The sequence below is a fragment of the Pimephales promelas genome, chromosome 8, assembly GCF_988280905.1.
Source record: "Pimephales promelas chromosome 8, fPimPro1.hap1.1, whole genome shotgun sequence".
NCBI classification, from domain to species: Eukaryota; Metazoa; Chordata; class Actinopteri; order Cypriniformes; family Leuciscidae; genus Pimephales; species Pimephales promelas.
In genome coordinates this window covers 33610932-33625188 of record NC_142776.1, presented here as the reverse complement: position 1 = coordinate 33625188, position 14257 = coordinate 33610932, and the positions used below count along the sequence as shown (strand labels likewise).

Here is a 14257-nt window from a genome sequence, read left to right as displayed (position 1 = left end):
AACACTGTGTCGTGCAGTGGGTCTTGGTTAGGCGAGACTGAGCTCATAACATTTAATTTATCAGATGCTGGGAAACACACAATGTACCGCATATTAGCCTCACGCTGATCTGGTGTGGCATACGACAAAAGCGTAATAAAGTAATAAAGAAAAATGACCATTAGAGCTTCGTATTAGCTGGCCACAGTGACCAATATGACCATGGATCATTTAGTGTGTCCCTTTTGTGAATGGTAATTTGACACCGCCATGGCTAGTGCCCACTAGTGCTTTGCAAATGAACAAACATTCCCAGCGTATTTGTCATTGGTGTCTCATTAAAATCGTTGTTTCATGCGTTCGCTTCAAAGACTCCAGTGCTCTGTTTCTCAATGCACTGTGCGTTCTGTAACACAATGAGCGGCTCGACAACTGCCTGCCGTGCATAAATGAAAGATCTAAAAAGATGCTCTGAAGCATGCATTCTCCTCCAACACTGCATTCTTCAAACACGCCAGCTATCACATCTGACACAAGAAACTGCAATGGCTTTAACATATAGCCTAGTATATGTTTCTTGCTCATTTCTAAAATCTCCCACAGCATTTTATTGCATCATAGATGATACCACCTTGAAGCTGCTTTAAAAGTTAAGCAACTCTAAAATATTTTCACGAGGGTGTATGTCCATATAGTCTTAGTGTACATGTTAAACAGATTTGGCTTGCTGTTTGATATAGAGGGGCCCGGAGAGGATTTTCTACTCGAGCTCCGATTGCCCCCCTTTTACATAGGAAAAATACATAAAGAAGGAGAAGGGGAGAGAGGGGATCCTGAAACGGGAAACAACAGGAAGTAGTAAGAGGCTTCACATAAATTACCTTATGAGTGCAGTTTTCGCATGTCTTTTATAGGAATAATAAAATTCGGACAAAATATGCTAAACCTAAAAGCAACAAAATGAATTAGGGTGCTTTACCTAAAGGGACAGAGGTGGCGGTGCCATCGGCTTGGGCCCGTAATCGCTGCTCGCAGCTATATATATATATATATATATATATTAGTAATTAATCATTTTAGACAAACTGTAGCATCACATTTATCATTCACTTTAGATTGCAATCCAGAAATGCTTTGCAAAAAGTTCAGTGAAAAATTCTTAGATGGCAGACATGAGGGCAAGATTATTAAAGGCGCAGTAAGCGATTTCTGAGAAACGCTGTTTAAAAAGTGGATCTGACCGAGCATCAAAACACACTTGTAGCCAATCATCAGTAGGGGCCGTGCCACTCGTGGAGAGGGAGGAGAGAGAGTGAGCAAGAGGGAGATTTGAAGAAAGTCTAGAAAGAGAGATGGTTGAGTGAAAAGGTCAGAGGAACATCACTGGAAGAAAGTATGATCAGGCAAAAGTAGGGTTGACTTCTAATAGTTGAGGATTCGATGATTCGATTCGGAGAGGTCTGATTCGACTATGAACGTTATTGTCGAATAGCACACGGCCAGTTCAACCTGGAATAAATCAGGTTATGCGTGTCTCCCGCTCACGAGCGCTCACTCTTGACAGAGACAAGAACAGACACACTGTCCCCGGCGCTGCTCGCGCATCACAGAATGTTCTCATTCAAAACAGCGAGCTGTTGCTGTCAGCGAGCCGCCGCACATTGAATACTCATATGAGTCAGGCTGCGAATGTAAGTTACGTGCCCGCCCCAGCGCGCTCACATTAACAAACGCCTAAACTCCGGCACCGCGCACTCGCTACATTCCCAGCACATCTAGCATAACGCAAACCCAGTCAAACGTTTGACTGCAGTATCTTATGCGCCTCATAATCCGGTGCGCCTTAAAGTGCGGAAAATACGGTATACATGCGTTTTATATTTAGCCTGAAATACAGGCATTCATGCGTGACAAAAAATCTTTAAGTTTTAGGAGGCAAAATATATTTTTTGTAATTCTGTGAATTACACTGCTCAAATCAGATGAGGTAGGGTTGGCTCTCCACAAAACAAAAAATTTTATTTTTCGTGTTCACAGAGGAAAAAACAATGTTACAGACGTGACAGTTCTCCGACGGACACGAGCGCTCTGAAGAAGCACTTAAAGACTGCTTTAAAACTTTCACAGACCTCAAACAGAAAAGCACAAAGCCTTTCTTTAAAGTGAATTTCATTTTTTTTAATTTTTTTTTCTTGATTTTAATTAATGTTTCATCAATCAATTGTCTGGATTTAATAAATAAGAAGGAAAAGCAGACAATTTCTGATAATCAAGGCGAGGCACCAATGTGTGAACTGGAGCTCGTCTCATAAATATAGCTACCGCAACTCAGCGTATAAGTATAGTCTACTCCACAGACCTGAAACATATATCTATATTGAAATGTCTTTGTAAATAGAACAATTCAAAACGAAAGAAAACGTAATGCTCTCTGCTTATGAAATGAACTGTGCATTTCTCTCTGGCGCATGCACTATGCGAAGATCGCGCAGCATCGTCAACTTCATCTTTATTAATAAACAATTAAAATGTCTCCTTGCTATATTTGTTCTTTGTGACAGCTTTTTATTTTCGGCAGCGCCGCTGCTACCCTTAGGCTAAAGCGTTAAGTTAGCCTACAAGTTACAAGCTCACCACCGCATCAAAAACATGATTGCGTGATAAAAACATGAAAAATACTACCTAAACATAGCCTAATTGTTTAGAAAAAAAACCACAGAACGAATAGCCTAATGCGCATACGTCCATCTCTTTTGTTTGAAATGGAAAAAATATAGACCATTTCACAAGATGTAAACAACACTGGTCCAGAAGCACTTCCTGTTTCAGTTTGTAACTGTTTTCTTTATTTCACATGTAAAGAAAACATCTTAAAGATGCTTGTTTAAATTTTTGATCCAGTTTTAAATGTTCTGTTGGTTGTATTTTATCCCAGCTTTTATGTAGTGTTAAAAAACTGAAACAGGAAGTGCTTCTGGACCAGTGTTGTTTACATCTTGTGAAATGGTCTATAGCTGCTAGACCTATCTAAAAAAAAAAAAGGTTCGACTATCAGTCGACTATGGCAAAATCTAACGAATCAGATTCGACTATGAAAATCCTTAGTCGAAAACAGCCCTAGGCAAAAGCATTAATATTAGAAAAGCTTTCGAGTGGGAAGGCCTGAAAAGAGACACGGAGGTTGCATTGCTTCTGCTCCATACGTGAGTAACATTGGTTTTGTTTCACAGAACATTGGTTTTGTTTCATTATTTCGCTTTGCTTCAGCTATGATAAAGAAACATCCACTCGTGCATTGATTTGATTTACTTGCATGCTTTCCTGTAGCTCAAACAGTGCCTTTGGCACTTGCAACGCCAAGGCCTGTTTGATTCCCAGGGAAAGCAAGAACTGATAAGAATGTAAAATGCGTCCCTTAAAATGCAATGTAAGTCGCTTTGGATAAAAGTGTCCATATGTAAATGCATTTTGTGTTTGTTTGGGTTGATTTCAAATATCAACAGTGTTTCCCAAAAATCGCTTACTGCACCTTTAATAAACATATTCATTACTAGTAATTCAATACTAGACGATACTGATAAAAAGTCTTTCATTAAATCATTTTCATGTTTCAGTGTTTCATTAAATAATTACTGTGTATGTATTGTTTAATTCTTATTAGATAATCATGTTTTTAGCTAAACCAGTTGCTAGGTCTAGGCAACATTTACACTCACTGGCCACTTTATTGGCTACACCTTGCTAGTACTGGACTGGACCCCCTTTTGCCTTCAGAACTGCCTTAATTCTTCATGGCAGACATTCAACCAAGTGCTGGAAACATTCCACTCAGATTTTGGTCCGTTAGCCTGTTAGCATCACGCAGTTCCTGGTGTATTTGGGCATGAGACGGATGCTCATGTTGGTAGCTTAGCAACTCTACTAGAATCAAATGGATTTACAGCATTCAAATCACAGCTTATGTGTAGGGTTAGGATGCTTACAGGCAGAAGAAAGGGAGTCTGCAGTCAGGGCATCCTTAGCAGTGTTGCTATTTATGCCAAAGACACTGCATTAGTTTAAGGGGGTGGGTTGGGCAGGTCTGTTAGAAGGGCTCATTAGAGATTCAACCTTCAGTATCACGGATTCTTTAAAACGTTTGCTTGCAGTGGGAGGATTTTTGCTCACTTGACCTTATCAGATTCAAACGCACTAAAAACTCTAGATTAGGGCAACAGTGTTGAAAAAAGATACTGTGAATAATCCAATACAACAGCAAGATTTACATAAGATGCAGAAAGAAGATCAATTAGAGAAGGCAGAAAAACTATGATTTACGGCCGAGAACAAACCAAAGCACGAAGAGTAATGATGCTATAGTTTAATAATGAGAAAGCAGCTATAGAAAAAAGCATACATGCACGCTAGCTGCAGGTGAAGTGAGCACACTAGTCTGTCTTATTAACTGTTGAAATGCATACAATTTGCATACCAATGCACTTGAAGGGCTGACAACGATTTTGCATTCTTACTAACAGGAGTTACTACAACAGATGTTTTTTAAAAGGTGTGCAATCTATATGCAGATGGCGGTTGCTCACTTGACACGGTTTAAAAAGTGTGATTATACAACATGTTTGTGTACTAACGAGACTAAAGGGGCATTATAGGGTCTTTTGCTCATACTTAGGGTTATTGCTCATAGTATTTTTTTTTATTCTCTTCTAAGTGATGTTTTGTAACCCGATCTCACGGTAGATCGTACGAATTGTCTAAACCCCATGATGGGTAGGTTTAGGGGCGGGGTCAGGAGGAGTAGGTTATTCGTACAAATTCATACGAATTCAAAATATGTACGATTTAGCAAAAATATTACAAATTCATATAAGTGAGGATGTATAAATTCGTATAAATTAGCAATGTTGGGCAAATTACTTTTGAAAAAAAAAGTAATTAGTTGCAGTAGTTACTCCTTCCAAAAAGTAACTACTGTAAATTAGTTACTCCGTTACAAATTTTAAAAGTAACTAGTTACTTAAGAAAGTAACTATTAGACTACTATTATAAGAAAGTAACTCAAATGCGACCCCACCTCTACCCCTATTTAATGGAACTTAAAACACATGTGCATGTTCAATTATTTATCATAATTTCTGAATTTTATAATGAAATGGACACTTAATACAATATATTATTAACAGAAACATGAAACATTGTACACACATCTAAAAAAATTTTTTATGTTTCTTACTGTTATTTTGTTTTTACTTTATGCTATTGACTGTTAAAATGTGCAAGAGTTCACTGTGCGCATGTGTGAACAAATGGGGACTTTTACTTTGACTCAACTTGTGTTCCTTCCTTGAGATGAATGTCGTGTGAAAACTAACAAATACATAACACTGAGAAATTGTATCTGGATTGTTCTTTAGTGGATGAATGATCGCAACATTTGTGCATTAACATGACGGACGGAAATGAAAACTTAACATGAGCAACATACCATTTAGAGAAGGCTACTTTTTGGATTATTTGGGCTCGTCGGCATACCTGTCTCTCGTTGGCTTGTGTTGTTCCTTGTGTGTACTGTCCTGTCCGACTATGCTTGCTTTATGATGGGTCGTTCGCAATTCATGAGCGTTAGCCGTTAGTGATGATGGGTCGTTCGCGAATGAGCGTGATAATGGATCGACTCGTTCGCGAATGAGATTTTGATCGTTCGCGATTCGCGAATGAGTCGACTCTTTTAGGTGAACGTCGGGAGCTGGCTCGCATATCTGAAGAGCCGACTCTATTTTTACAAATTTAGCCTATAGAAATTAAATAATTATGTAATAAAAATTGAAATATTATAATCAGTCATTTAAAGAGCCGTGTGAGCCAAAAGAGCCGGCTCTTTTCAGTGAGCTGAGTCAAAAGAGCCGAATGCCCATCACCACAACACCCGCCCAACTCTACCTCTGATTGGCTTACAATGACATAATACTCTACCTCAGCCAATCGTCAGCACTAACCAAGGAAGAACAGTAAATTCATCAGTTATAGTAATCAATTAGATTACTCGTTACTGGAAAAAGTAATGCCGTTAGTATTCCCATCACTGTGAATTAACCACCTCGTAAAATGTGTACGAATTGCCGTGAGATTTGGTTGAAAAACATCTCTTAGATGAGAACTTAAAATAAAACAATACTATGAGCAATAACAACGAAACAACAATACACCGGACATCAAATCGTATAGTTAAAGAAAAAAAAAATCAGAATTCAATGCATGAAAAATGCTATAGTTCCCCACAATGTGCCAGACTGCAATCCCTGAAGAGAAGCATTTCCTACAGAACCTGTGCAATAATGGAAAACAGTTTTCTGATTAGCATAATACTCTGTTTCTCATCAAGTGGGTTTAACCCTTACATAGGCTACTGTAAGACTTATTAATAAACACAATTCTTCGAAGACACTTACAAAACAACAAGTCTGAAGTGGAGACTTCAAAGCGTGATGTATTTTAATCATAGCTTGGATGCCGCCTCCGGCTCAGGCAGCCTCCCCAAACGCCCCTCTCCATTGTCTCTGCTTCACTGAGTCATGTGATGGGCGAGGTCCCTCCATGGTCCCACAAGTCTCTGTTGCTCTCTCAGAGATGACAGTCCAGAGAAGCACTTTTATGATGATTTATTTGAGCCAGTCACTGCTCAGTAATGGAAATTCATTTGCTGGAGTTCCTGATGCTCTGCAGGGGTAGAATGGAGGCTGCAGTGCTCATCTGTAGGCTCGGATAGTAGGAGACCGCAGAGCGTTTGAAAACTGTTGAAACAATGCCTGCAGGAGACAAGCATGGGGTCAACTGAGGTGGACATTTGTGACCTGAATAGGAGTTCTGCAAAGAGATATTTTGTGACTTTATCAGTAATACACTAGAGACCACAATCGGAACAATACACCGTTAAAAAAAAAAAAAAAAAAGAAAAGAAAAAAACAAACAAAGTTGCCTTCAATCTTTAAGTACAATCAACTTGAATGTTTATGTAATTTCAACTTAAATTACATTAACTTGACTTAAAAAAATGAGTTGAATATTGTATAAGACTGAAAATTGCTTAACTTATTTTGATGAGTTCAAGCAATGTGAAACATATTGATCAAATAAATTTTTGCGGTATATTTAAGCAACAGTTCAAGCAGTTTTTCAGCGACTCTTTCAAGTTACGTTGGTCTTTTAAAGTACGTTTTTAAGTAGTGAATTTGGTAAATTATTCAAACTAAAACTGAAATAAAAATAAATTAAAGCTTAATAGATATATTAAATAATAACCAGCTCATAACAAAATATTAATATATTAAAAGAGCTTATTCAAAATATTAATAAATACTATAAAAGTAAACATTTAATACCAAAATAGCATGGATTGTGTTGGTTTTTGTAGGAAAATGTTTTTCAATATTAACTTTTTTTTTATTGAATTTTTGTATACAAGCAACATAATCGGAGAGTTGTGGAAATGGGCATGACATATCAGAACAGAGCCCGTGACGACTGAAGACGAACCGTTAAAAAAGGGTTGATGCTTCAGCTGAAAAGCAAATTCATTTAAGCAAGAGAGCAGGTTACTTTGATTTCATGCACAAGAAGATCAGGAGCGAGCAATAAAAAATACATTTTGATTAAATGTACGTTTTCGTATTTCCAGTTTAATGTTTTAAGGTTTCATTTTCTCATGTGCAAAGATTAGTAATATCATTAGTGTATTAATCGTCATATTTTTCTTTGCTGTGTCTTAAACGAGTATGAAAATCTGCATATGTGTGTGCTTGAATAAATAGAACTGAAGAGAGAGAGAGAGAGAGAGAGAGAGAGAGAGAGAGCAACCAGCACTCTCGTGGCACTCTGGCATCTGCTAGGCCTTTCCTATGTTTATGATCAAGTGCAAACAGTCCATTTTTGTGTAAAAATGGCATTGGAATCCCATTTAATTTTCATTATCCATAAATAATTAATGTATGACTTTCCACGGTCTTCAGAGATTCCTTGGATGGTTCTAATGGCTCTTTTTGGCTACAACAGACCGTATTTACCAAGACGCCCAGCCGTCATACAGCCAACCCTCAGCAGTAATTCAGTTCATTTCATTTGTCCATTAGCTCAACAGAGCAGCAAGTCTAAGGCTATTTTTCCTTTCCCAGTGTGCTGTGCTGCATGTAAACACAAAACAAAATCACAAAGAGACAAATAAATCTTTTCCCTTCAATACAACACAATGCAAACCTTGACTTTATTTTGTCGTATTTACGCTCCAATGACCCTTCCAGAGTGTCTTCACGGAGAGATAAACCTCCTCTCCAAACCCTCTCAGTGAAGCGATTCAGAACCAGGTTCACCTCTCTGAACCATTCTGTTTGACAGACTATTTTTGCTTGCTTTCCCATTTCCAATGAATTTCATATCACAAAACTATCAATCATTACACTGCATCATTTTCTTAATTAGTATTGTTGTTTTGCAATAAAACCATACTTAAAGTGTAACTGTGGCATACTTGGGGACTTAGGCATTCTGGCCATACAAATTTGGGCATATTTCTACTGTTTTTCACCTACACTATAGTAGGGAGGTATGTTTCTCAACTCCAAGAATGCAAAGAACAGACTTGCATTCTCATGGACACCAGTCTTGACAGGCTACATTGAAATAACAAAGTCAGAAGGACGCGAGGACACACAACGCATCCTTGTAAGAATGAGATCTGCTGCAATCTTGTTGCTCAATGAACCAACACACAATAAATACAACATAACATCCCAAACAAATGTCACAACCAATTAAAACATGTCTTTTAAATTATTATAAACATTGTTGTCATCTCGATTTATTTTACCAAGCGTGTTTGTGAAAAAAAAAAAAGTAATGTTATGCTTTGTCAATGTTAAGATTCTTTTTAATAGGCTATGCCAATAAAAATACTGCAGGCTTTGTTCAGATCTTTATGAAGCAAAACAAACGGACAAATGTTTCTTTTCCACAAGCCGGTATTTGTATTTGCAAGCCTGCAGCTGTAATGTCTTAAGTGAGAAGAAGTTGTTTAAAGCTTACAGGCACACAGGGTCCTCCCACAGGGTCTTCTGGTATTTCTAACGGTTTGATTCTCTCAAGTCTGCATTCAATGCATTCTCATTACCAAGAACACATGCGTGTACTTTCCTGTGTCCTCTGTACTTCTTGCGTATTGGAATTGAACTTCAAGGTTTGATGATGCGATTGTAGGAGTAGACAAGAATGCATTAAGAATTGCTTAAGAACGCTTATTGAGAAACGGCCTATGTACAACTTTTTTGGCGTACTGTATTTCGCATGGCCATATAGCAGGGAGATATTCAATTTTGGATGCAGCAACTGTGTTCGTGGGCATCCAGTTTGAGATGTTGACTAAAAACACTGAGCCTTTAGCCTACAACATGCTGGATCCTTCACTGGAAGCTGAAAGTAACAAGTTCTTGCTAATGGCGCTTTTCCATTACCAGTACCGACTCGATTCGGCTCAGCTCGGCTCAACTCGGCTCGCTTTTCGCTGCGTTTTCTATTGCAGACAGTACCGCCGCAAATAGTACCCGGTTGTCATAGCGACACCTTTTATTTCTCGCTGCCCTATCAAGCTCTTGCTGGATCCAAAACGAAGGAAAGTCTGCACCACGGCGTATTCTTCCGAGTCGCCGTAATAATAATAGTTAGTTTAGAAACTATCTCTGGCCAAACTATTTAAAAATGGGGGGGATATTCTGGACACGTGCAATGATGACGCAGTGAATAGTGACGATTCCCTCTGACCAATCAGCAGTCGGCATTGTTTTCACGTCACATTTTAGTACCGGCTTAGCTCGCCTTAGCTCACTCAGAACCTCGCCGGAGGTGATACTAAAAAAAGTACCCGAAAGCAGGTACAGGTACAACTTTTACACAGTGGAAAACCATCAGTCGAGTCGAGTCGGTACTGTGTATTGGAAAAGCGCCATAAATGTCTACTCTTTGGATTATTGCACCCGGGAACAATATAAGTGGACACCACTATGACTAATAGGTTTGCTAATGAGTATTTCCTAAAGCAAGGTGGTATTTTACTCTGGTAAGAGTATCCATAGCAGACTTGTGGGAGTGGCCTTGGATGGTATGGCAACATGCCCAGTGCATTATGGGTGTTGAAGTTAATTTGGCAAAAGAGACGACAAAAGCCTTTTTTTTTTCTCGTGTCATGTACAGGCAGCCAAGTTTTATTGAAAGCCCATTTTGCCAGCGAAGCACCCCTTGTAAAAATGCAACTGTGCAAGTAAAAAATGTGCTGCTTGACAGGAAAGCTAAGGGGGGAATTCTTTTTAATTAATTAATTATATTTTCGCACAAACACACGTCTTATTATCAAACTGAGGTGGAAAACTTTTAGAGAGACTGTTTTTAGACTGATCAAAGGTTCATACATAAATTGGTCTTTAAAATATTGGATGCGACCCTGACATAAAACATACCCACAGAGCTTAGGAACCAGGTGTAAGCTTGCTGCATGTGCTGCTCATAAATCTCTCGGCAACATTTACATGGAAATCAGCAGTGTAATTTACTGAGGGACATCCTGTAGCTCATGATTGTAAACCATGGGTTACTCTTAGCCTACTGCTTTGTTTCAAAGGGGAAAAATCTATACAATTACATTTTAACCTTTAACCTTTACTTAAATACTTTGTGTGTTTTCCTCTTTTGTGTGAACTAGGAAATTGAACTTGATTAAACATGTCACCTGTTTATAATAATGTTTTATGCACTCTATGGGTTTTTCTTGATTGCAATCAAAGGCAGTATTGATGTAATGTTTCACATTAGAAGTGGGCGGTGTACCAGTAACTCTGTTTGTGTGTATATAAGCTGCAAAAATAACTCATATTATGAGGCACCAGAGTTTAAAAAATATATATTTAAAGGGATAGTTCCCTCAAAAAGGAAAAATCTGTCATAATTTAGTCACTCTAAAATTCCAAATCAATTTCTTTCATACATGGATCATGAAAGGAAGTTTCAGGCTGCTATTTCCCATGCAATGAAACCAACATAAGCACATTTTTATGTAAAAATGTGACGCAGCATCTTTGAATATGCAAAATATGGAGATTTGAGGGCTGAATTTTTAGAGAATAATGATTTTCCGTGTGCAACTTTTGGGTATCATTCAGCTTTATGTATAAGGCACATTAGGATTATTGATGCATGAGTCAATATACAGCTACAGGGACTGTTCATGCATTCATGCATCTCCATGTGCCATTTCTGATAAATAGAGTGCAGCTCGCCCATCTTTTAAAGGAATATCACTTCCCATCAGGCTGGCAAAAGCGCTCCGAGGGACCAGATTCCAGGGGTGTTTATGGTTTGCAGGGTGCCTCTGGGATATGCTGACATGACTTGAGGGATTTATAGTGCTGAGGGGCCAGATCCCAATGGAGCGCTGTAAGTGGTTCTACGGGAAATGAGGGTCACCTTCATAATCACTCAGAGAGGGAAGCCTTGAACCCATGAAGGATTGAATTTTGGCCACTCTGAATAGGGAAATACTAACTCATCCAAATGGAAAATTAGAGGAAAGTTACCACACTGTGATATGTTGTTGTTTGCTGAGAATCTTCCGCTCCAGTATAGCTGTCAAATCTCATTTGCGCTTTTTGGTTTTCACGTGTCTTGCAATGATGATGCAAGGTGTTTGAGATCTCTCTCTTTTTTTTTATCGCACATAAAGCCATCATATGGTTTCAGAGGGTGTGTCACTTTTCATCACTTTTGTGATGTTTTTTCTCATATGACACTTTTAGTGTGAAACTATGGCTTGACATTTTACTAGCTCTGTGTGTCACACATACACTACCATTCTACCATTCAGATTTTTTCCCTTTTTTTTAGAAATTAATTCAGCAAGGATATGTAAAAAAAAGATTTTACATTGTTAAAAATACATATTTCAAATTAATGTTTTTCTTCACTGTAAAAAAATATTGTTGATTTAACTTAAAAAAGTAAGTAACCTGGTTGCCTTAAAATTTTAAGTTGATTGAACTGGAAAAAGTGAGTTAATACAATGAAGGAGATTCATTTAATAATCAGAAACTCAAAATAATAAGTTATCTCAACTAAATAAATTATTTAAGTTGATTTGACAAAAGAAAAAAAATGTTGTGATAACAAATCTTAAAAATATATTTTTTTTTACAGTGTTTATATTCATCAAAGAACCCTGAAGAATTGCATCTCGGTTTCCACAAAAATATTAAGCCACTAAACTGTTTTCAACAGATTAATAAAAAATATTATTCTTGAGAAGCAAATCAGAATGATTTCTGAAGGATCAAGTGACACTGGAGTAATGATACTAAAATCCAGCTTTACTATGGCAGATATGAATTACTTATTAACAGATATTAAAATCGAAATGGTATATTTCACAATTTTGAAGTTGTTACTGTATTTTTGATCAAATAAATGCAGCCATGATGAGCGTAACAGACTTTCAAAATCTTTTTGAACAAGATGAATACATTATTACAGAATTGTCTTTTTCTTTTCTGAAGTATCCCTTTAACTAGAAATATGGTAATATTTTCATAAAACCAATTTGTTCATGGTTTTGCAATTAAAAACAGAATTCCAGATGAAATTCTGCAAGTGAGTTCTAACCCAGAAAATCATGGCACAAATGACACAGAAATAAGACATTGTGTGTCAGTGCCGAGATTTTAATGAGTACCTGTGCCTGATGTAATGTTTTCACTGAGAGCAATATCCGACAAGACGCAGAACAGTTTCATTGTTGATTTTAGCTTGTCACAATTCCAATCCTGCATCTTCCTCTCCACTTGCAGTCAGTAAAGCAGAGAAAACACAGAACACCACTGACCCGAGGCAGAGAGCTGTCAGTCATCTTGAGTGACAGCTCTCATTGGAGTTCCACCTTTTAGGTTTCTGCTTAGCAATTTTAGCAAGTCGTACACATGTATGCACATAAAACATTTTTAATACAGCCTACAAAAATGTGGGATGCGTGCAAAACAAAATTCTATCCTCAAATGGTGCCTTTAGGCTCTGAGCCACATACTCAACAGCAGTGAATAGACTCAAGCACGTTTCTTGGGGAATTTGCATTGGAGGGCCGTTTGTCAAAGCACTTCTTCCCAATTGGTCTGGACACATATTTTTTATAGCTGTTCCTGGGTATGTGTTGTGTCGCTCTGGACGCTGGGACTTAATTTGGTACACGAATAAGCCTCAGGCTTTTTTTTCCTCCACTAAACAAGCAGATGCAAGATGGAAATAGTAGAGCCATGGTCCATCTGGTGCTTGGTTCCCTGGCTTGTGTGACAAATAATCACCATCATTGCCTTGTGGATCTGAACCAGGCAGAACCATGTCCAATTTATCAAGTGACCACTCTTGGTTATTCTTTGTCAGACCAGTGGAAAAAATTACACAGAAAATGCTTTTCTAAGCCTGTAATGGCAGTTTACATCTGAAAACAAAACTGAAAACACAGAAATCCATGGGAAGAACTACATGTTCTTCAATAGTTTGGGGTCAGTAATAAATTTTTTTAAATGTTTTTGAAAGGTTATGCTAATTAAGGCTAAATTTATTTGATCAAAAACTGTAATATCGGTTAGTTCCAATCCATGATTCATGATTCTGGTCAATAGCTGTGCTTTGTTCATGATAAAACACGGTTATGACCGCTTCACCCAACGGTTCTATTTATCAATGCGCAGCACTGCAGTTCCTATGTTGTTTTATTTGAGCACAATGCGGAACCTGTAAAAAATAATCCTGTAAAAAACAGTAAACTACTGGCAGATTGCCAGCATCATACCGTAACTATATAGTGTGTTACTGTTTTTGTGTTTGAGCAAAAAATAATCCTGTAAAAAAAAACCGGTAAACTACCGGCAGCTGTGGTTGCCAGCATCATACCGTAACTATATATGGTGTGTTACTGTTTTTGTGTTAAAGCACAGCTGTTCAATTATAGTTTTATACTGTAGCTGACAATACAGTATTTAGCTGTTAATTTCAAAAACAGTAACACACTGTTTTTTACGGTATGATGCTGGCAACCACAGCTGCCAGTAGTTTACCGTTTTTTACAGGATTATTTTTTACAGATCCCGGTCAGGGACTATTTTTTTTCTAGTGGAAGGAAGGCTTTTAAAAGTTGCACTAATACATATTTGTTTTACTTTAATATTTTTATTGTGTGGTAACCGTTTTATAAAAGCAA

At 37.7% G+C, this 14257-nt stretch overlaps 1 long non-coding RNA gene across 1 annotated transcript in view; it reads right to left on the bottom strand.

Annotated features, from left to right (window-relative positions):
* Nucleotides 1-6386: 6386 nt before the first annotated feature.
* Nucleotides 6387-14257, bottom strand: part of LOC148978127 (uncharacterized) — an 89152-nt gene continuing 81281 nt past the window's right edge. The window contains exon 3 of the long non-coding RNA XR_016169553.1: nucleotides 6387-6782. This is a non-coding gene — a long non-coding RNA (uncharacterized LOC148978127). The remainder of the gene's footprint in view (nucleotides 6783-14257) is intronic.